This window comes from Polistes dominula, unplaced genomic scaffold (assembly GCF_049000335.1).
Source record: "Polistes dominula isolate Pdom_NZ unplaced genomic scaffold, Pdom_raw_medaka contig_82, whole genome shotgun sequence".
In the NCBI taxonomy this organism is placed as follows: Eukaryota; Metazoa; Arthropoda; class Insecta; order Hymenoptera; family Vespidae; genus Polistes; species Polistes dominula.
Genome location: NW_028301046.1, coordinates 6637738 through 6662246, shown reverse-complemented (window position 1 = coordinate 6662246; position 24509 = coordinate 6637738). Strand labels below are relative to the sequence as shown.

Sequence of the window (24509 nt, the reverse complement as noted above, 5' to 3'; positions counted from 1 at the left end):
GTCGACGTCGTCGTCGTCGTCGTCGTGGTGCCCTCCGTCTCTTACTTCCTTTTTTTCTCTCTCTTTCTTTCTTTCTCTTGCATTCTTCTTCCTATATCTATCTCTCTCTTTCTCTCGCTCTCGTGATCTCACTCGCGCGCACATTTCCTTCTTCTTCTACTCCTCCTTTACGGCAATACCGCTGTCTTGCTCGAACTTACTCTAGGAGAAGGTAGTGGGTGGGTTGGTAGGTTGGTGGTAGTGGTAGTTGTTGGAAGAGGAAAGAAAGAAGTTGGAGAAGGTGGAGGTAAGGAGAGAGAGAGAGAGAGAGAGAGAGAGAGAGAGAGAGAGAGAGAGGTCTCGGAGGCGGCGGAGGTGGAGAAGGTGGTGAGTAAAAAGAAGTAGATGAAAACGCTAGACGGAGAGAGGGTGGCTAGGAAAGGAAAGGAAAGAAAAGAAAAGGAAACGAAACGAAACGAAAGGATAGAGGATAGGATAGGATAGGTGAGGAGAGTAAGAGGGAGGGAACGTAAGAACGAACGAAAGAAAGAGAGAGAGAGAGAAAGGCCGACGAAGAAACAGATAAATATAGATATTTTTCCTTCGGTCGAGCAGCTAAGGGGAGAAGGGGGAGGGAGGGGGTGGAGGGAGAAGAGGGTGCCAGAGGCAAGAAAAGAGTAAGAGGTATGTAGGAGGGAGAGGGTGGAGCGGTAAGGGGGAGGGGATAGGACGCGGCCGCTACCCGCCCTACGACCGAATTGGAAAAATGGAAATAATAAGAGTCGCCTCGTAGGGGGTTGCATGGCGGGCTCGCACGAGCTTCGTAGGGGGTGTAGGAGGAGAAGACGCAAGAGGGGTGGTAAGGCAAGGGTACGAGTTGCCGGCGGATGGGGTAGCGGGAACTCTGCGCAGTGCAGCATGCGCTCTGAAGCTACTAACTCGGGTGTTAGAGAGAGAGAAAGAGAGAGATAGGAGTAGGTGCACACATCGATTGGGTTACGTGTGTGAGTCTCACGTGTGTTCGAAGGCGAAATGTGCTGTGGAGGAAGGTGGGGAGGGGGTTGAGGATGGTCGGTAGTCGTCGTAGTCGACGTCGTCGTTGTCGTTGTCGTTGTCGTTGTCGTTGTCGTTGTCGTTGTCGTCGAGCGTTTGTGTACACGAAAAGGGGAAATGCTTTGATGGGTATGTCGAAACCAACATGGCTACCATACGAGGAAGAACTTTCGCGCATTCTTCGCATAAATTAACACCTCCACTCCTATCCTGAAGGTGTGTAAACAGGGATGATTCCAGCAATAGGTCTTATACCGTTAATCTTCGTAGCAAATAATGTTGTATATGACTAACTAGAAAAATTGTTTTCAACGTAAAATACGCAAAACTGAACGTGTTCATAGGTTTATTCGTACAATTTTTCGCGTATGAAGAAATAATAATGACGAAACGAATTACGTTAAAAGTATTATCATTGCCTAATGTTATAAGAGAAGTAAGAACGTTTTTTTGTATTCTATTTTTCTTTTTTTTCTATTCGATATACTTAGAGAGGAACAACTTGTTTTGTTCTTCGCATTGGTTAGAATAGAGAAAGATTCGTCGCATGAGACACGCATACGCCACTCGAGATGGAGAAAAAGGAGAGAGAGCAGGTGCTACCGATTATGTTATACACCAGACGTAACTCGGAAAAGAAAACGTGACTCCCCTAAACTAGCTAGGGTTTGCCTATCTCTCTCTTTCTCACTCTCAAAAAAAAGAAAGGAAGGGAATCCTAGAAAGATGAAGGGTACACTTCTCATCCTTTATAACGGTGTGCACCCTCAATTACCATTATATCCTATTGACATGCAGATACTTTCACACTCGTAAAAATAATCTCAGGGAAAAAAGCTTCGAATAGCCAAGCATTTTTTTATTTCTTTTACTTTCTCTCTCTAACAATCTCACACATTCTCTTTGTGTCTCTCTTTGCGGTATACAGTTCAAAAACTCGCTATCATTTGTGTTTTGGTTTTTCGGGGCGGTACATCGTCCCCCGGAAGTAGAGTTTTTCATTTCTTCGAACGATTGGCCCTATTACCGAAGGAAGGGTGGTTTTTCGGTACACCAAATAGGACAACGAACCCTTTCCTCCTTCTCCTTTATCTATTTCTTCTTTTTCTTACACGTCTTCTCTTTTCTCTCGAGTTTCAATACGTTCTTTTTCATTCCCTTCGAAAACCTTCGCTTGCCAGTCTATTACCGTTATTACGGTTTCAGTTATGGTAGTAACGCGTGTCTCTTTCCTAGCTCATTGCGTGAAAAGTCACCTTCTTTTTTACTCTTTCTTTTTTCTTTTTTTTCTTTTCCTTCTTATACCAACACGTCTCGTCTCGTCTCGTCTCGTATCGTCTCGTCTCGTCTTTTCTTGTATTGTCTTTCTCCATTTTATATTTTTATTCTTTCTTCTTCTCTGTTTCACCAAAACTCACCGCCTTCGTTTTAGCTTTATCATCCCCATGAACTTTCGTTAGCACGATGTCCGGGATTTCTACGAAAGTACCCCGTCCTTGCTTCTTTTTCTTTGGAACATGGCCAAGTGCTGACAACTCCCGAGTCTTTTAATGTTCTTCTATTCTGATTGAATGAAACGTAATCAAAGAAATTGAACACTCTCTTAAAAGATACCTTAATATCTTTTTTCGTTTTGTTTAGAACAAATAACGGTGCATACTTAAAGCATTTTTTATATCCTCTTTTTTATTATTTTAATAATAAAAAACAATGAACGAGAAATAATACATTCTATTATATTACTATTATTATTATTTCTTTCGTAATGAAACAAATATACATGAAATATCGAAAACAAATCACGTGATAAAATTCGAGATAGTAGAAAAATACGAAGATAAAAAAAGAAATTAAATGAATCCGTGGTAAAGATATAAGAGACTAACGGTAAGATCGTAAAAAATAAAGATTAGAATGAGAATAAGGTGTAATCAGAGTTAAATAATAATGTAAGAACAAGGTTTGGGTTGGTAAAAATTAAAGAAGCGCTAAGCCCAGCGCTAAACCGAAGAACCACTTGTTGATCAAGTTGCACGAAGAGAGCCGGCACGTTGGTTAGAGGTGGTAGCGGCACGCGGTGTGGTTGGTTGGAAAAGCAACGAAGGGGGATGCTTGCTAAGGGGGAAAAAAGAGCGCGGATATGCAGATGAGGGGTGGCCGCCCTCGTGTAACTAACTCCTAACTTTCTCCTAACGGCCGACATTGTGGTTCTTCGCTCGGGACTGTGTTTCACGTAATATAGTACTCGAATATCATCCCACCCTAATATTATTCCATCAAATTTTAACAAAATTGAGAATACCTTTTTTTCTTTTAATCCGTTTTTATGTTTGTTTTATAAACTTATTTTTCTATACAATCATACAAGTTTTTTTTCTTTTTTTTTCGTTTTAACGCGAATTTTTATTTTATTCGTTTTAATACTTTATTTGAGTTAAATTAATGAATAAGTATACGAGTATTATTTTTTTAATCGTAAAAAATAAAATAAAAATTATTCGAAAATCTATTGCGAAAAATTGAATAATTTAAATAGCTCGGTAAATTAATGATTAGACTCGAAAAGTGTTTAAAGTATTCTAAAAGCGTTTCAGCGTTTACTTTAATGAAAAAAGTCAAAGATACCCCCAATCGAATTAATTTCTATGGTGTACAGAATATTATTACAAAGGATTAATTACGATTAAAGAAGAGAAGACATAGAGATAAGTTAAAATTATATTTACTCAAAAGTGTCGAAAAGTAAGATGATAGTTCAAAAATGAATTAACCTTCGCGAACTCTAAGTTACTACATTAAAGTTTTAAGAGTAAACAAAAATACAATAACCGAAAATTATTTTTCAAACGTTCTAAGGTGTCACGATTTAAAATACCTTGCCTGCTTATAAACCGTATTTCTTAGATAAAAACGAATTGTTAACAAACATCATTATTAAAAGAATAAAATGCAACAGCTGTAGCATGAAAGAAATTCGCGAACGAGTCTAACAATTCCCATAGAGGAAAAAAGTGTGGTGTTGTCCTTTTTTTTCTTAAAGTCAAAATGTTTTTTCTCCCGAAATTGCAGAAAATTTTTCTTTTGCGCGCGTTACGCTTATCGATCGATTATATAATTTTTCTTTTTATTTTTTTGTTCTTTTAATTTAGAAAAGTTATACCTTTAATACGAAAAAAGTTTTACAGTATGATAACGAATCTCCAAAAAGACAACAAAACAACATTCTTCTATCGTCTGTTACAGTTCTTTGTTGTAGTCTAATCAAAATCCAAGAAAGAAAAAGTAAGAAAAACATTAAAATAAAAATAAAAAAAAGAATATATGTAGCCTCATAATTACGAAAGTGGTCTTGTAAGTCATATATTTTTTGTTTTGAGATATTTTAAAGGATTACATTTGAAAGCTAAATGAATTTTTATATATTGAAATAATATTGAAAATAACAAACACTATTTGAAGATTCATTTTTGATAATATAGTGAAAATTACATTGAATTTATTTAGTTAGAAATAATGTGGTGTGAAATAACTGATAAACTCATTTTTTTTTTTAATTTTGACTTTTAGACCACTTTCATAATTATTGGCACATATAATAAAAAAAAAAGACTAGTAAAAAGATGGTAGTGGAAAGGAGAAAGGTAGAAAATAATAATAATAAATAAATTAATTAATTTAAAAAAAAAGGAAAGAAAGAAATAAAAATAAAAACATAAAATGTGAAAAAAAGAAAGAAAGAAAAGGTGGGGCGGAGAAAAGTTAGAAAGGAAGATAAAACCACGAAAGAAGACTCGAGAGACCCCGGCCAGAGCTTTCGACTTTTCTCTTTCTCTTCTTTCAACCGTTCCCCCCCCCTACCTTACCCAACCCTACCCTTTACCTAGCCAACATGCGCGCCAAAAAAAGGAAAGAAACGGACGCCTGGCGCCGGGACGTCGGCGACGAGGAGTCTCGACCCAGATATACACCATCGTCGTAGTCGTCTTCGTCTTCGTCGTCGTCTTCTTCGTCGTCGTGTCTCCGATTTTTCTTATTTCTTTCTTTTATTCTTTCTTTCTTTCTTTCTTTCTTTCCTTCTTTCTTTCTTTCTTTCTTTCTTTCTATCTCCACCCTTATTCTTTTTCTATATCTTTTATAGCAAAGTGTTGAAAAAGCACAGCCCTGGTTACATTGGGGTAGGTTTTTCCACCCTGATCGTCCAATACTTTTACGTTACATTTACCGAATGGCGTTCTTCTCGTGCGCATACACCGACCCATCCCCTAGAGTAGCCCTTCTGGCCCTCCCTCCCTTCCTCCTATTTCTCCACAATCCTCCCCATTTCGAGAACTTTCTTACGCGCTCCCATGGAAAATAACCATCGCAGTTTTTGGCGACATACTTTTGTCAGATTCTTTTTTTTCTCCTTTTTTCCCCATCTTCTTTTTTTTTCTTACCTTATTTTCCATCTCTCTCTCTCTCTCTCTCTCTCCCTCTCTCTCTCTTGCTTTTTCTTTTCTCAACGATCTAGAAAAATATCTTTGCTTTTAGAAGTATATTTTAGTCGGATTTTTTCTTTTTTGCTTTTCATTTGATGTAAAGAAAAGAAAAAAGAAAAAAGCAAAAAAAATATATCTCTCGATTTGACATTTTCTTTTTCTTTTTGTTTGTATTTTTTTTCATTTATTTCTTCTTATTCCAAATAAAATGTCAAGACGGACCAAACGAATTATTTTTTATCGTTTTTCCTTCATTCTTTTTTGTCGTTAGTTCAATCCGTTATTACTTTCAATCCGTTATACTGCTTGCGTAATTCATAGGCGAACATAGAAAGTAATAAATTAAGTTAATTACGATTGGTCGAGTAAGAATGCACCTTCACCCTAATTTATTATAATTTCATTTTGTTTTTTTTTTTATCGTACTTACACAAATACGAAAATCCTTAACACCGACAACGACAAAGATCATTATGTGTTAAATACTTTGACAATTTTGGAAGTCAAAATATCCGTGTAAAAAAACACGAATGACGTTTGTGAAAGAAATAGAAAAATAAAATTAATTACATTAACGATAAAATTGATAATTATAAATATGATCTAACCTAAGATAAGCGATTTTTCTCCAATAAATGGATCTCATCCTTTAAGCTCAAATAAAACGATGGTCTACTTAAAGAGTGTAAACGAAAAGAAAGAAAAAGAAGAAGAAGAAGTAGAAGATGAAAAAGAAAAAGACGGTAAAGATTAAAGAGGCTTGTTCTAGAAAATATTTAACGAGATCCAGACGAAGAGCTACTTAATTGCGTGGTACACTGAAAGAGAAAGAGAGAAAGAGAGAGAGAGGGAGAGTGAGAGGAAGGGAGAAAAGGAGGAGGAAGGAAATGAAAAGGTTAGGAAGATTTCGCGCGGTTCGAGAAGAGGGTGACGTCAGCAGGAGAATCTTGGCGGGCGAAAATACAACGGCGACGTTGGCTGGTGGTATGCAGAGTAAAGTGTTTGAAGGGTCGGAACGTCCTCGAGGTAAGGTAAAAGGTTGTCTGGGGCGGCGTCTAGCCGTGTCTATCGATTATCCTCCCTCTTTGTCCACCTTAACTGATCTTTCGACTCTTTCTTACTTTTACTTTATAGTTTCTTACCCACCTACTCTCTTTCTCTTTCTCGCTCTCTCTCTCTCTCTCTCTCTCTCTCTCTATCTATCTCTCTTTCTCTCACGCACTTTTTCTCTCTCCTTTTTTTATTCTTTCTTACCTTCTGTCTTTCCTTTATTCTGTTTATATATATGTATTGTATGGACGTGTATGTGTGTAAACATCTATGTACTTATTTTACGTTTAATCTATAAATCTATTAAGACTTTTTTTCGGAAAGTAATTTTTTTTGTCATATTTCAATTCTAAGATGTATTGTATATTTTTGCACATGTTCGAATTTGATAAATTTAAATTTTCTTTTGGAATTATTTCTAACGCCGATTTAATTAAATAAACTATAACTGTACTTTATCGAATTATTTAATATACGTCGAGTGAATTGACAAATTTTTTTATTTATTAAAAATAAAGATCTTTTTTTTATCAAATTAAATTTTACTTTAAAATAATAATAAGAGATTATTCTTTTGTTTTCTGTTAAGTATCAAAACTTGTCAATCAACAAACATATATAAATATATATATTATACACAAATCCAAATAAATTCGTAAAAATTTATAGATACATAATTTATTTAAAAAAATAATTTTTTGTTTCATTACATCTATTGTAGAAACTTTCAAAAATATGTATAAATTTATTGTTTATAAAAGACTAGTTAATGAACTACAATTTCACAATATTTTATTTTAAATTGATCGGTGTACGAATACTTTCTACACTCACTATATATAAATTAATCATCAACAATCGTGTGAATTGAAATATTTATAAATCTTTATTGACAATTGATGTTATGGATTTAATGAGGATTATTTATATTATTTATATATATAATTTATTGAATAAATCTTTATATATATATATATATATATATATATATATATATATATATATATCCATATATATAGTATCCATTGATATTTTTCCCCTAACTCTTCCTTTCTTTGAATGTAGATAAAGTCATAATCCCTGTCCCCCACTTCATCCTTACTCTTAGTTCTGAAAGACGTCGAAGACGAGGGCGAGGGTGTAGACGAGGACGAGGACGAAAAGGACTTTCCCCTTTTGCCAGTTAGCTGCGCTCGCGCCAACTATATCGCTCCTGACCTGTCGCAAGTGGTTCACGTGGCAAAGGACTTTTGCCCTTCTTCTTCTCCTTTTTTAAAATTTTTTTTTATTTCTCTTCTTCTCTTTTTCCTTCATCATCTTCTTTTTCTTCTTCTTTTAATTTTGTTTACCTCGTTTGAAATTGATCCTTTATATATATATGCGAACTTTTGAATACACGATTATACGTAAACGACTGATAGAAAGAAAGTTTTTCATAAATTATGAAAAAACGATCATATTAACAATCGAGTAACTTTCAGTTAGTTTCTTTCCTTATTAGTCTATAAGCAACGAATATTATAGCTATAGGCTTAAACTTTTTTCTTTCTTCTTTTTTTCCTTTTTCATTTTTTCTTTTTATTCGTAATTCCTTTTTCGTAGTATCGCACACGAGTTTACTTTGGATTCATTGAACTGAGTCCTTTAATAAACCCTTCATGAAACAAAAAATACAAAAGAAGAAAAATAAAACCACAAGATTATATCAATATTTAATATAGAAAATATTATATTTAAGTTTAACCACATCGATTATGTAAAAATATTGCCTAGAAACAAAAACGAAAAGCAAATGATCCGTCATCCAGATGGTTAAAAGGACGTATTTTTTCGTTTAACCTTTTTTGAACTTTGCACTTTTCCCAGAAAGATGGCAGTTTAAATCAGATTACTGTTCCACACTAGAATTCATTAATTAATAATGTCAATTAAAAAGAGAAAGAAAGAAAGAAAGAGAGAGGGAGCGTGTAACAGAGAGAAAAAGAGAGAAAGAGGAAAGTAAGAGAGAGAAAGATAGCCTGTTGCATCGATCCGATTAACCCTCGATTCGATTCCATTTCATTCGTTTCTTAAAATAAATAGAAAAAAAAGAAAATTAGAGAAAGAGAGAAAGAGAGAAAGAGAGTAAGAGAGAGAGAGAGAGAGAAAGAGAGAGAGAGAGAAATAATAATAAGAAAAAGAAAAAAAAATAATCCAAGATTCAAGATGAGATAGAAAGTTGAACGAAACATTTCGTGGGCGTGTATGACGAACCGGTCATGACCTAGGCCGTCTTGAAGGGCAGACATTTTTTAATCGATAACTCATCCCCTAACTCCAGCGGCTTCTATAGATGGAAGGAAGGGTGACCGAAGGGTGAGGAGGTCGTTGACTAAACGGGCGTTTCAACCAAAGTCCGAGGAGGATCGTGGAGGCGTATAAACGATAGTATACTTGGGCTCTCTCTCTCTCCCTCTCTTTCATACCAGCAGCCTAAATAAAGGCCCATCCCTTAAAGCGGATCACTTCGAAAACATTCTTAAAGGGGATGGAACAACCCTCAACTTTGGACTAACCAAACACTTTCCTTCATTTTTGTTAATGCAATTAACGATATTTAAATAATATATATACGTTTATTACGAGTATTATAAACGAAGTTTTTGTAAACTCCTGTTTTGTTACTTATTAGTTCAATGTAGTTTTTGTAAATTATTGTTGTATTTCTTATTACAGATCAACGTGTTTTTGTGAATTTTGTGTTTGAAGATAGTTATTTTTATTAATTTTTCTGAAAAACGATGATTAACGGTTGTGAAAAAAATTATTCTTTGTAAGTTAATATCAAACCTTCGGCTTATTATACGGTGTTCTTTAAATTATATTATGACGCATATTTTTACGTGTTATATAGGTCAACATGTTTTTGTTATTCGTGTTAAAAATAGAATTATTTTTAAAGAAAAATATAAAGTATTTTGTAGTAATTTTTCCATGCAATATTACTTAATGCAATTACCACTTAAGAAAAAAATATTTACGTAGGTTTATTTCAAACATTATGTTTATATCGGGTGTTATATAAATTATAGAACGATGAATTCTTTATTATTATATTTTAATTATATTTTTATTACGTATTTCAATGCATTTTAGTGTCTCGTAGAAAAAATTAAACATTTTATTGTTTTTTAAATCTTTTGTGTGATTTTTCTAAAATATTAATGTATATCACAAAGTATATTTTCAACTATTTTGCATAAGTTATCTAAATTACATACTATAATCCGTATTTGAGTATTTTAATATACATATAAGAGTGTACGATTGATCATTTAAAAACACAGATAATAAAAATTAATTGAATACTTGTGCTCTATCGATTACTTTGTACAAAAAATCGCGATCGATGTATCGAGATGCGTTCTTGTCGCGATAAGAAGAAAAAAGAAAAAAGGAGAAAAGAAAAAAGAAAATGATAAATAAAGAAGAGAGGGATAGAAAGAGAGAAAAAAAAGAAAGAGTTAACAAGAACGATAGAAGGTGGTACGGCAAATTCCCTAGGAAACGTCAAAATATTGTTTTTCCATTCTTTCGACGAGCAACGATGGCGAGACTAGATGGCACGAATGTTTAGAGAAAAAATACTCTTCCTACACCCATCGGTGTGCTGCGATCTGTATTTTTTCCTCCCTTTACCCTCTCCCACCCTCATCTATCCATCTCCTGGATAGGAGGATACCAGGCCATCCTTGCTTGCAAATTTCGAAAAGATAACATTTGCCAAAAACGAAAAGCCTCACGTCCGACAGTTTCTATCTACCTTCCCTTTCCCTTCCCTTCCATCCTTCCTCCTTACCGAACGTACTTTGAACTTTGAACTTTGAACCTTTCAAATAGCCACGATTATATATCTCATCGAAAAAAGGAAAATCGATCGAAAAACGATACGAAATATATCAATCGACTTTTGTTATACCTTACAATTCATTATTAATTACTCATTATGGATAGTTGATCCATCGAAAGAACGAAATATACCTGCGCGACTATAAGGAAACCTTAGAATAACATTATGATGAAACCTCTGTAAAAGAGAACGAACGAAATACGAAAGATTTTATTATTCTACGTTGGTATTTAAAATGAACAACGTTTTAGTAATTATCTTTTCGATTTTAATTAATATCATCGACAGACAATAATTATTCATCAGTAAACGAGTTTTATTAAAATCATTTATTTTTAGATTAAACGGAAAAACCATCTCTGATGGGGGGAAAAAACATTACCGAGAAAAGAAAAAAAATACAAATAAAATGAGAATATATTCGAACAACGTTCGATTTAATATTTATTTGTTTTTTGTTTTTTTTCTTGTTTTAATGAATATTCGTACAACGATATTAAACAAACAAAAAAATAATAACAAAAAGTAAATAAGAAAAATATTGTAGAATTGTTATAATAAGAAGATTCGTACGAGAAACGTGCTGTCGTTCGGTTCGTTTGATTCGTTCGTTCCGAAGAAACACATTCGAAAGAGAAAGGAAAAGGGTAAAGGTGTCGTGGAATGAAAGAGCGTAAAATAAAAATATCACTTTCTCTCTTCTCTATTCGCTACGGTACGGGCCTGATTTTGTTAACGTTCCTCTGCATAATGCCGAGGGGTTCACCTGTTGCTTGACAGCCGAGGCTGCACAGACGCACTTCTGACATTTTAAGTGGGTACTTAGACCGCCGGAAAAATACAAGTACGTCGTAGACAATGTAATTATTTTTCAACCTTAACTACAAAGCCGAAGAACTCTCGTTTTATCATTTGGTTTTTATTTTTTCCTTTTTCTTTTCTTTATACTTATTGGATTTTTTATTTTTTAATTCCTTGATTTTTCTCAACAATAAAATAAATTAACAAATATGTATATGTGTATAAGAGGATAAAAAAAAGAAAGAAAAAAAAGAAAAAAAATCAAAAAACAAGACACCATAGAAAATAATTTTACTTTACTATTACAACCAACAAATTTGGACTTGTCATTGGATTTAAATATCGATGCCGTATTGAAACAAATCATTGATAAGATAATTGAAAGATAATCTGGAAATCGGTTCGACAAACGATATAGATATTTTTTTTGTTCTCTATGAGGAATAATATAACAAAAAAAGGGGATATATATATACATATATACATATACATTTCCAATGAAGGTCGACTACCTGTTGCAACGAAACGAAATGCGCGCAGATGAGAGAAAAAGGAGAAAAATGAAAAAAAAGAAAGAGACAAAAAAAAAGGGCCAGGACTCTAAATATTCTAAATAAAAATAATTGAAGCTCAGCCCCCCGGTACATCGAAACTGTCATGGGAAATGGCTGCAGGATGTTGTTTAAAGAGTAAAAGAATGATTATATTGATAGAACCGCTACCTGTTGCAAGTTGGCTCGGTTTTATTACGAGATATGTCGAATCGTCAATTAAAAGAAACGAGGGACAAAATATTCTGGAGCCCTTTTATTAAAAGCAATGCCAATTTTCATTCTATATCTATTCGCGTTACGTACACTTAACGTGGTACGTACGAGAAGGTAACACACGTTAGACGAATAGAAAATATCTCGAAATATACTTTTTTCAACAGATAAATACGTTTGCTTCGTAATAAAACAGATTTCTTCGTAATGGGGAAGGGAAAAGAAAGATATTAGTATACCAAAGAAGAAGAAGAAGAAGAAGAAGAAGAAGAAGAAGAAAAAGTAAAACTTTCTTATCTGACACCGTTATTAACAGCAATCTGCTTCTTCTTCTGCGTTCTGACGCCAAGTTTGACGATCGAAGAAACCTTGAGAGTTTTAGGGGTTGGTAAATCCCAAAAACTTTCCCTCGAGTTAAACACACGCCAGGGGCCAGCTTTGTAGCTCTCTGTTTTATCCACCGTAGATAAGGGGTGGCCAAACCGACCGTCAAATCTCATTTCGGGGTACATTGAAAACGACCCCACCGTGTGCTGGTAAATTTCTATTCTACGAAATTTTTTAGCTCCCCTTTTAAAAATATAATCTCGAAGATTATATAAGAAAGATCGATTTAAATATTGTAATGATTTTTCATTAATAAGAATTTCGATCGATTGTTACGAAGATAATAACATGTAGTAATGGAAGAAAATTATTGGTAAAAGACTATAGTTGAACTCTTTGGGATGATTAATGTAAACGAAAATATACTTTTGTTGATTATTATTAAACGTTGGCGAAGAGCTATCATGTTCAAAATAATATTCAAAGTGTGTTTCTAACTAAAGTATTGCAGTAGTTGTCAAGAAATATATGTACATTATGTATATGTACTGAGCGTTCATTCTTTCTATTTGTCTATCTATTTATCTATTTCTACGACGTTCTTAAACGATAATTTGCATGTTGATTGCGGTCGAAAGTGTATATACAGCGTTAGAAGACTATCTTTACGGGCTGACCTGTCTCATAATGTGCCATGTGTCTTACGAGCATGTTGATACCTTCCATTCCCATTAACATATGCACCCGATGTGCATAATCTGCGACAATCTATGACAATCTGCTATGCAAACCGAGGTTACGCGTCGTGTAATCAATCATAGTTTGGCATTGAACCATTGGTCGTAACCCAAAGCCTATTTTATGTTCGACCATATTAATGACAATGTACAAGTACAAAGTACAATGATAGTCAAGAATTTCTGTCTTTTACGCATGACAAACGCATAGCTAAATATTTTTCTTTCTTTTTTTGTCTTCTCGTTTTTTGTTTTCTTTTTTTTTTTTTTTATTAGATTTCTATAGAAGTTTGATGAATTCGATTTTATTTTAGGATCATATTTATATGGCGGATAAAAATTATACAGAACGAAAGATAATTAATGTCACTTTTTCGATATTTCTATAAAGTAATTTAGTTGTAAAATATTGAAAAAAAAGAAACAAAGAGTGTAAGTATAATAATTCTCTAAAAAATAATAAACACAAATGCTAAAATTCGTATAATACTAATATAACGAATATCCCGTTACTCTCAACAATAAGAATAAATGTAGGTATCGTAAACGCGTATGATGTTTAAGGAAAATCATTTTTTCCTGTCCGTTGATACTTTAAGTACAAGGCAATAAATCTAACGAACGATGATCGTCGGACGTTGTCGAACGAGCGTGAATCATGCGCGCCCATATCGTGTATAGTATTCGAAGAAATATTGAAATAAAAAAAATAGAGAAATAGAAAAAAAATTATTTCCCAACGTGCCATTGCCGTAAAATACATGACACATACGTCAATCGTCATTCTCTCTCTCTCTCTCTCTCTCTCACTCTCTCATTCGCTTTAAGTTTTCTTTCTATCTTCCAGCTAAACTGTAAAAATTCTAGCAACGCGTAACTCACATCTCAACTAGCCTAACCGGACATCGAAGAAAATTCTTTCGTCTTCATCTATCTAACATACCAACTGGCAAATTTCGCGATCTCTCGTGGTCTAGAATATAACACGTATTAAAAATAATTTAATCGTACAGGTAGTAACAAACGCGTTCCTTGAGAAATCGACACGCTAGTCTGCTTATTGAAAACGAAAAATAAAAAAATAAAGATAAAGAAAAAGAAAAAGATAAAAAAAAAAGAAAAAGAAGTTAAAAAAAGTTAAAAAAACATTAAATGGTTCTACTTCGATAAAGCTTATGCTAGATTGATCATACATACCGTTTTATAACGTAGATAACTTGGATGTATAATACTTTAGAGCTAATAGAATATCGAGAGATCTATATCTAACAACCGTTGGCTGAATCTAAACGATCGATCGAACGAACCAACGATCGATCGATCGATTCAAGAGGTTCGATGGATCGCGAGTTATAGGAAAACGTTAAAAAGAAATCTCTTTATGTCAAACTAAAAAAGTCGTATAGGTACGAATTTGTTAATAATACGTATATATTTTTAATACCATTCTCCTATTTTTTTGTTTGGTTTTAATTATAACTACAAAGCTTGCATTAATATTTCATAACTTTTTTCTAATAAATCAAATCCTTTGAGTATATATGTGTTACCGTGAAAAATCCAAATTGGAGAATATCAAGATTCACATGGTTAATTATCAACACATAACAATTACGTCGATGAAAGACCGAATATTTGAATTTATTCTTATTCATTAATATTTCGGATATAAATCAAGCAATATATTATAATAATTAATATAATAATTTATATTAATTATTATACTTAATATAATAATAATTATATCAAATGTGCCCATAAAATTATGAAAGTGATCTAATTCATATATCTTATGTTTCCAAATATTTAAAGAATTACATTTGATCACTAAATAGATTCTATATAATAATGAAATAACAAACATTATGTAACGTTTCATTTTTAACAATACCGTGAAAATTACATTCAGTTTATTTAGTTTAAAATAATGTGGTATGAAATAATCGATAAATTCATTTTTTTTTCTAATTTGGACTTTTAGACCACTTTCATAATTATGGTCACAAATCAATAATAATATAATAGTTAATATTTTTTAATATATTTATTTTTTTTTTTTGATAAGTTTAAGTGTGATTATATTTAACAATAATTATAATAAACTTGTCTTTTATCATTCTATTTCTCTTCAATAGACGCACACGCGTCTTTAAGTCGCGCCAAGTTCCGGTTTCCGGAGAATAAAAAAAAGAGAAAGAAAGAAAGAAAGAAAGAGAGATTCGTGGCTTTCTTCTTTACTCTAAGCTGGTGCGTCGTTTTTTTTCTTTCTTTTCTTTTTTTTTTTTTTTGTCAAGGAATCTCGACCACCCCAGATGGAAACACGTTCGATGTCTCCAGTAGCCAAGCGGCAAACAAGATTTAGGGGAGGATAGTCGGATTAATGGCATCCCCTATGGCCTAAGGAGAGCAAGGCTAGTTGTAAGGCACCCAACACACCAGCTTTTCTTAAGAATCGCGAGAGATCGAAGATCGTACGAAACGATAAGTAGTTTATCCTCTCACCAATGAAAGAAAAAGAAGAAGGATCTTTTAGAGGAACAACGAAAAGAATGAACGTTAAAACGATCCTTCATCTATTTTCCTGATTCCTTCAAAAGAAAAGAATACAAGAAAAAAATTAAAACAACAACAACAACAATAAAAAGAAAAATTACAAATGACATAGTTATACGTCGATTAAAGTAGTAAATGGGGGTGAGGTGGGGGTAGAGGGTTAATAAATTAATATACAATAAATAAACAGATAACTGGGAACGTGGATCTAAGAAGGAACGCGATTATTCGATTTAAACCGAACTCAAGATTGGTCGGTAAGAAATTAATAATTAATCGAAAAGAAAAAAAGAGAGAGGGAGAGAGAGAGAAAAGAATGATAAAGGTCCTTAAGAGGGACGCATACTGTGTACCGAAAAGAAAGAGTTGACGAAGGAAATAACCGATCGAAAAGAGAAAGAAGAAGAAAATGAAGAAGAAAAGAAAAAACAAAGAAAGAAGGGAAGAGATCTCACCAAAGTGGAAGCCGGTGGTCCCATTTCTGGAGGAGGGAAAATATTTTCGGTTTTTACGTGAGCTGACGACCCATCTCACTCCCTCTCTCACTCTCTCTTTCTCTCTCTTTCTGTTGTTGGTTCGCGCACGCGCTACGTCCAAGTAGAACGTTAAAGGAGACCGAAGCCGACGCTCAAAATTCCAGTGGCGGTACCTTTTGTCCTCGCGAGTCCTCATCTTCTCTCTTTTTGCCATGGTTAGGAAGGGAGAGAAAGAGAGAGAGAGAGAGAGAGAGAAAGGGTACCAGCGGTCTACCCTTTCTTTTTCATCTTCTTCTTCTTCTTCTTCTACTACTACTTCTTCTACTTTTTCCTTTTCCTTCCACCTTTACCATCCCTCTCTCTTTCTCTTTTTGTTTATCTTCGTCGCACGCGCGGGATTCGCCTTGAAACGAACTGCAGGCATCAATCTCTCGTCAAAGCTGGACTAGTCGTAGAAATGCCAATGCAACGAGAGAGAAAGAAGCGTCGTCCACTGTGTTGTTTCAAGCACAATGCCAAGAAGAGAAAACAGATAGTGAGTGAAAGAGAGAGAGAAAGAAAAAGATGCTCGTTCCGCTTCTATTTCATCCTCTTTTCGCGAAGGTCGCTATTCGCCGCCTCCTCACCCTCCCTCTTCTGCTCCTCTTTCTCATCCTACTCTTTTAAAGCCCTTTACAATCGACCGACAGGACTAATCGAATCTTGGAATATTTCTCTCTCTCTCTCTCTCTCTCTCTCTCTAACGCTCACTCAGATTGAAAACTATTTACTAAGAGAAAGGAAGGAGATCAAAGGAACGAATCGTACTCGTAAAAAAATTCTTACACATATTACTCGTCGCGTATCTCTTATCTACCTACTACTACAAACAAACAAACAAACAAACAAACTTACCTACCTACCTCTACCTACCTATCTTATCTTACCTTGCACCCATCTTTTCTTTCCTTCCATCCATCTACCGTTCACCGTTCACCGTTCATCGTTCGCTTCGATGGAAAATTGTTTCTTTCCATAGGACGAAAGAATTTAATACGGAAGAATTATATTAGAAGGTTGACGATTATGATGAACGCGCGTATTCTCGCAACCGTTGCGTCTCGTTTAGTGACGAAACCAACGGCCATGAACGTAACGCATCGTTAAGTTTAAATATATACGATGTAGTAGTACGTCGTTTTACGATTACATTTTTTTTTTATTTAGATTTCATTATAATTGAAACGTTGACGATAATACAGACACCAATAAAAAATTAACATCTCAGATGAAAGTTATTGTAGGGATGAAATGAAATTTACACACACAATTGTTTATTAAAAAAAAAAAAAAAAAAAAACAAGAAATTTAATAAATTTGAATAGGATGATTGTGATATTACGTGAGTGGTTTGAAATAATGTTTTCTTTTCACACACAAATGCACAACTAACTAACGTTAGTTCTTTTTCCATCGTGTAATAATCTTAATACAAATTAGGATTCGTTAAAAAATAATTTGTTGAGTCGTTTTTTGCAACAATAATTCGACAAGTATTATTAGAAAAATGAAAATATCGAAAAATATGGGGGGAAAAAAGGTGTTAAGAAAATTTGTACATTCGATGGATGAAAACGAAACGAAAAGGGACTAATTTTCTCGCAACTGCGCAAGGGCAGTAGTAATAATAGTAGTAGTAGTAGTTGCAGTAGTAGTAGGTATTCGTGCTTGCCAAAACAAAAGGGGAAATAACGAGATAATTTTGTAACAAGTGCATCGATGCGTATCGACAAGCAACAGACAGTAATTTCGTATTGGTTTCACCGTTCTGAATCCTTGCGAATTCGTTGCCCTTTTGCGAAGTATTTGCGGTCGTGGTTGGTAGTTCATTCCTTCGTTCGTTCGATTAAATTCGCAACGCACATTCGAAATTTTGTATTGAGAATATATATCGATCATTCTCGATCGAGAAGAGACGATCATCATTGGTGATAAAGAGTAAATGAAAGAAAACAAATATTATACGAATAAGAGTTTTCTAAGAAGATGACTCAGAACTGATTAACTGAGATGTGAGTGAGAGTATTTTTTTACGATAATATTATACGAACCGGTATCACAATTTTCGTACACTCCAAACGATATGAAACGTAAAAATAAATATATATTTATAAAACATCATCGTTATTCTAAATTACGTAAACGAAATTTTATCGAACTATAAAGTGTTCAACACTAAAATATACGTTTTAAAAAAATGTAATCTCGAACGTTTAGTTACAAATTTTTGATAAATCGTGTTGTATCTACGTCTCTCTCTCTCTCTCTCTCTCTCTCTCTCTCTCTCTCTCTTTATGTTCTTATTTTTATCTCTATCTCAAGACGAACGTTATCGTTCGAATTTATTATTACTTTTATCCAGAAAATCCTTGAAAAATATTTTTGTGTTGATTAGAGACAAAAAAAAATTGGGAACGACCACGTAATTCGATTAAAATTTATTTCTAACAGTAAAACAATCCGAAATTATTGTCGAAGAGAAAACTTTTAAAACTGCTACACACGGACTAGAAACTAGAGAAAGGGAAGGAAAAAAAAGAAGAAGAAAAATAAAAAAAAAATACAGAAGTTAAAAAAAGAAAAAGAAGAAGAAGAAGCAGAAGCAGAAGAAGTAGAAGAAGTAGAAGCGGTTCGAAGCTCGTTAAAAGAAGCGCCCAGTGTCATTAAAATGTCGTTTAAGCGAGTCACGTGAAATGTACATAGGGAAAAAAAGTAATGAAGAAGGGCCCGACACGAGAAAGAGAGAGAGAGAGAGAAAATGTGCGGGAAGGACGTACGAAAATCGTGCCGATTTCACGGCTCGCGAAACCGCGAGAGTCCATGGGATAGTAGACGAGGATAATATTACAACAATATCCTTTGGAAACGTTCAAATTTACAAGTAAAACTATAAAAGAAGAAACACACAAGAGAGGAAAGAGAAATAAAGAAAAAATAAAATAAAATAAAAGTTAGAAAGTCTATGGGCTCGTCCACGATGAGAAATAGTCCACACAACGGTGCGGGTGTACGTAATATTCCTTTATGTATACGTGTCCATGCATGTATGTATAATACTTTTGCGTTTTATATACGTATATAGTTACATTGATTCGAAAATGACGAAGGTATGTGTTAGAAAGTATCTAAAGTATAAACGTTGAATGTGTACAACTGTATATGTGTATATACAGTTATATATATATATATATAAGGTTGGACTTCGTGTAACTCGGCGGGCTAATGATGATGACACTCTTATTTCTTCGGTAGGACGCGAGTCATTTTTCAAAGGGCAGCAACCACGGAGAGGAGCTTCTGCGTTTGTGAACGAGCATATAAGGTGAAGGGAAAAAGGGAAGGTATAAGAGAAAGGATAGGAGTAGAATGAAGAGGGACGAGTAAAGAGAAAGAAGAAGAAAAAGAAGAAGAGAAAGAGTCTCTCTCTGCACGCAGAAGCTAATGTCCGGAACGACTCCTAAACCATTAGACGAAGACCGGAGTAAGAAATGAGAGAGAATGAGATGGAGATACCGTAAGACCGCAGGAAAGATGAAAAGAGAGGGAAATGAGAAAGATAGAAGATAGAGTACATACGTACGTACCTGTGTGTATTAAAAGAAGAAGGAACCAATCTTTCTTTTCTCTCTTTCTCTTTCTCTTTCTCTCTTTAGTTAAATCCCTTTCTCTTCTCATTTGAACACACTTGGTTCTCCCCTTTTCTTTTCATCTAAAACGAAGACGAACGAGGAGTGGACAAGCAGACATCTTAATCATCCGAAAGATAACGATACTCTTTCTTTCCCCCCACTCAACCCTCTACCCCTCTCACCAACCCCTCTCTTCCCAACCTTTTGTATCAATGCTCAACAAATTATCCTCAGAACCGTCGCAATTCGTCGACAATCGAAAAAAGGGCCTAAACGTTTAAACGCATATCATCGAGAATACTTTTGTGAAGAATTTTGCTTTTTCCATTTTCTATATCAATGTATAATATTAATTTTCTATTATTTATTTATTATTCGTAGTCATTCGTATGATAAAACGAATCAAATGATAAACTCTTTCTTCTTATCACATAGGAAATGTAATATTTTTTATATTTAATTTTTTATGGAAACTCATCGAAGAGAGATAGGGTAATAATTTATGGTGGTCGAATAAACTTCTCTATAATATACTCGTTTATTATCTTACGAAAGGAGAATTGAAACCGTACGTAAAAGAAAACCCACGGAAGAAGGTTTCTCGCGGTTCGATGAATCGAAAAGGGTCTTCTACTCCTCCTCTTGTAAAGGTTCTCACAGGTCACTCGTTTTAAGTAAGCGTCCTCTCATTAATTATTCACCATACGTTCCAATTTAATTCGATTCCTTTCTCTAAGTTGAACCCTTTTTCGTTGAACCGCGAACCTTTCGTAAACATTGTCAATTATTTAAATAGCCAAATTATCGTTCGCGAAATTGACTTTGTTCTTCTAATTGCTAAGTCCCTTCCTCTCTCTCTCTCTTTCTCTCTTTCTCTCTTTCTCTCTTTCTCTCTTTCTCTCTTTTTCTCTCTTTCTAAACCTTTCCTTCTTTCCAACCTTTTTCTCGGGAAGAACATCTTCTTCAACGTTACTAGCTTTATGTTGTGAAAATTACAGTGTTTTATCTTTTTATGGGAAAATCCGATGAGGATCTTTTTCTTTAAGCTCGTTCGAATATAATACACATGGGGTATGCACACAGACATGTATACAATCTTATTTAATAGTTTACTACGTTGTCTAATTTTGAAATCACACGTTCAAAGGCATCTAAATTTTTTATTCGTTTCGTTTAATGTACCACAAAACTAATTACTATTTCATATACGAAATTTGCTACGTTATAATATACTACTACTACTACTACTACTACTACTATATATATATATATATATATATATATATATATATATATATATATATATATATTATACTTATTACATATATGTAGTACATTTTATTATACATTATACTATACTTGAAATATACCAAATAAAAAAAAGAATATATATATATATATATATTCTTATATTAGATATTAATTATATTATATTATCTTATATTATATCTTATAATATATATATATATATATATAATATTTTAGTATATACTAATCATAAGTTTATAATAGTTAAACTATTAAAATTGTTCGCAAAGTAATATAATCTCTTTCTTTAATAATATTAAATAAAAAAAACCAGTCTCACATACATACATACAAATTAACATAGGTAATAAATTATCGTCATCATAATACACGTAGAAAATATTATTCTTACCATATAATACAATTCGATCGACTCATTAAAGATTCGCCTCTTTAATGTAACCATCGATTCGATCTAACATAAAATTACACGAAAGAAAAAGAAGAAAAAAAAAGAAGCATGATGCTTATATTCACCGACTTAAGCTTAAAAAAAATATAAAGAGAGAGAGTTCAAATAAATTCTTTGCCATAGTCGGGGTATGTATGTTCCACCTGCTCCTATTGTTAAAAATTTCGCACAAGGCGTAACCTGTCTCTCTCTCTCTCTCTTTTTCTTTTTCTTTTTCTTTTTCTCTCTATCTCTTTGACGCGAACGATAAAAGAGACAAAATGAAATAAGGTTCTTCCATGGTAGCGTGAAAGTCTCTTTTGGATGCTTGAACGAAAGAGAACCCGCAGCTGCGGCGACGGGCAACTACGGAAAGCAACAACAACCAATACCACCACCATGGTGTAGAGTACCTCGTTCGTTCTATATACCTACCTACGTATAATAAATCTCCATTAGCCTCCGAAATTCGGCCGTACGCGCGTTTTGCCCCAATTATCGTCTTCCCCTTCCCCTTCCCCTTACCCTATCCCCACCATTACTTTTTCTTCTTGTTCTTCTTGTTTTTCTTTTTAATTCTTCTTTTACTTCTTTTCTATCTCGTTCATGTTCTCCCTCTTCCTCTCCCTCTCTCTCTCTCTCTCTCACTCTTGATTCTTTTTGGTTCGGTTCCTTTTTTCTTTCTTTTTTACCGAGAGGATGCATTATATTATACACTGTTCTCATCTACGCGACCCTAATTAAATCGTTCCCTGGTAAAGACTGAACGAGCCTGTGTGACCTACTCAGTTCCTTTGTCTCTTCGTTCTTTTTGTCTCATAATTGAGAATAATATTATATTTTATATGTATTGAATTTATATTTTAATATATAATTTTGTTGTTGTTGTTGTTGTTATTGTTGTTGTTGTTGTCAAAATTCGATTAATCGTCGAGAACGAAGAAATAAAATGATATTTGTTTTTTATTAGTATTGTAACACTTACGACTGTATCATATCAATATTTTTCTTAAGTTATTATGTTAATTATTAAATTATTATGCTATTTATTAAATGATTACATTAATGTAATACGTAGATGAGTTGGAAAGTATTTTTTGAAACTAACGTTGAAACAAATTAGTCTTAGGAGGTGGAATGAAAAGAAATAAAAGTTTCTTTATTCGTTGAGTATTGAATACTATCAAAACTAACCCTTTCCCAAATGAAAATATTAAATCAATGTTTCAATTATTATTAATTTAGAAGAAAACAAAAAAGACCAAAAAATAAATAAGACTGTAATGATGAAAACATCCTTCTTTTTCGTAGTAGTAGTAATAGTAGTTCTCCCTACTGTCTTATCTTCCTCTACATTTTCTCTATCGCTAAAATTCGCAGGGAAACGGAAGTGCAGGGACGAAACTCAGGGAGAAGATGGATGTGCGTCACTTCCGGCCGCGACAGGGGGTGGCGTCTACGGGGCGGCCACCCTTTTCCCTGCTCTCTCGAGGGTTCCTACTTTTGCAGAATATAATTACGGAATACTCTTGCTAGTCTAGGCTAGCTATACCCAAAGAACCAACACTACGAAAACGTTCCTGGCGACGACTATGACTACGATGTGCAATTCAACGTTACTCTTACACGTGAATGAATAAAACAGAGAGAGAGAAAGAGATAGTCCAACAGACGGAATTTATTACAAGCTGATAAATAAGAAAAAGAAAATACGACTATGTTATATCCTGAATAGAAAATAAAATAAAAATCAAATAAAATAGCAATCGTTATTATTTCGTTGCAACAATTTTGATATCAATTTGATATAAAAAAAAAAATCATCAAATGGTTCTTTTCGTCTGAAGAATAATAACAATAATTGAGGAAATAATTTGAATTACCATAACCTAATATAGTATTTTATTTTACCTTCATAATAATCTGTTATAAATATTAAATAAATAATTAATTATTACATTATCAGTTTACTTATTACTCTAACAATTTCCTAAATATATTTAATTACATTTATATGATAATAATAATAATAGTGATAGTTTAAATGAACTTACAATTAATGAAAGATATTTTATTTAAAAGAAAAATTGTCCACGCTACTTACTAATCAGCCTATAACAATAAGAATAACAATAATAATTAAAATAAATGTGACAAGTTGAGATGTGACTTATAAGAATGAAACGATAACAAACGTTGAATAGTCCTTGGACGAACAAAAGATATTGAAAAATAAATGTTAGATAAGGAAAAGTATGGTATTGCACAATAATTCTAGAACGTATAGTATTGCATTTACAATCGAATGGATCAAGGGTATATTATATATCATTTGAGCATTTGTTCATGGACACATTAAACCGAGGTGCACGGGGAGGGACTAACGGAGGTGTGGTTCTCGTCATTCCGTTTCATACCCCTAATTAAAGTGCAAAAAAAGGGTGAGGGCGTGGTGCACATGGGTGCAGCCCTATACCTTTTAAGGAAAAGGGATAGAAAGAGAAAGACTACCGTAACGTTGAAACAATGGCCACACGAATCGTTGTCGTTGTCGTCGATGTTGTCTCGAGATCAAGACCGAGATCGAGATCGATACTTTTAACGGGTGAAGTCACTCACCTGCCAGGACGAAAAGAATTCGACTATTCTTAAAGAATGTCTCTTGTATTATAATAGAATATTTTTTTTATATAAAATAATTCATAAGATTTCACTACTATAATTATCGATACATATTTTATCCAATTGGAAAAAAAATAAATAATAAAAAATTTAAGACTCGATAAAAAGTATTCATTCTATTAATAACAATGATCAAAAATGGTAGATATTTATTATATTTATATATTCTATTATTTATTATATTTAGTATTCGACCATTCTTAAAGAATGTCTTATACTATCTTCTGCCACACTTATATATATATACAGGTACATTAATCCAATTGAAAAAAAGAACTGAATGAATAAGAAAATAAAGTATTCGATAAAAAGTATTAACTTGATTAATAAACAAATATCAAAATGATTGA

General features: G+C 33.4%; 1 protein-coding gene and 1 long non-coding RNA gene across 3 annotated transcripts in view; one reads left to right on the top strand and one right to left on the bottom strand.

Moving 5' to 3' along the window:
* Positions 1–24509, bottom strand: part of LOC107068165 (zinc finger protein rotund) — a 177365-nt gene that overhangs the window by 121563 nt on the left and 31293 nt on the right. The window lies entirely within an intron of this gene.
* Positions 681–23337, top strand: LOC149031668 (uncharacterized). Of its 2 annotated transcripts, none has more exons than XR_016177543.1 (3): positions 681–1248; positions 6165–6536; positions 22858–23337. It is a non-coding gene; the product is annotated as an uncharacterized LOC149031668 (long non-coding RNA). The 2 variants fall into 2 exon arrangements; XR_016177544.1 differs by having other exon boundaries at positions 683–1248; positions 6280–6536.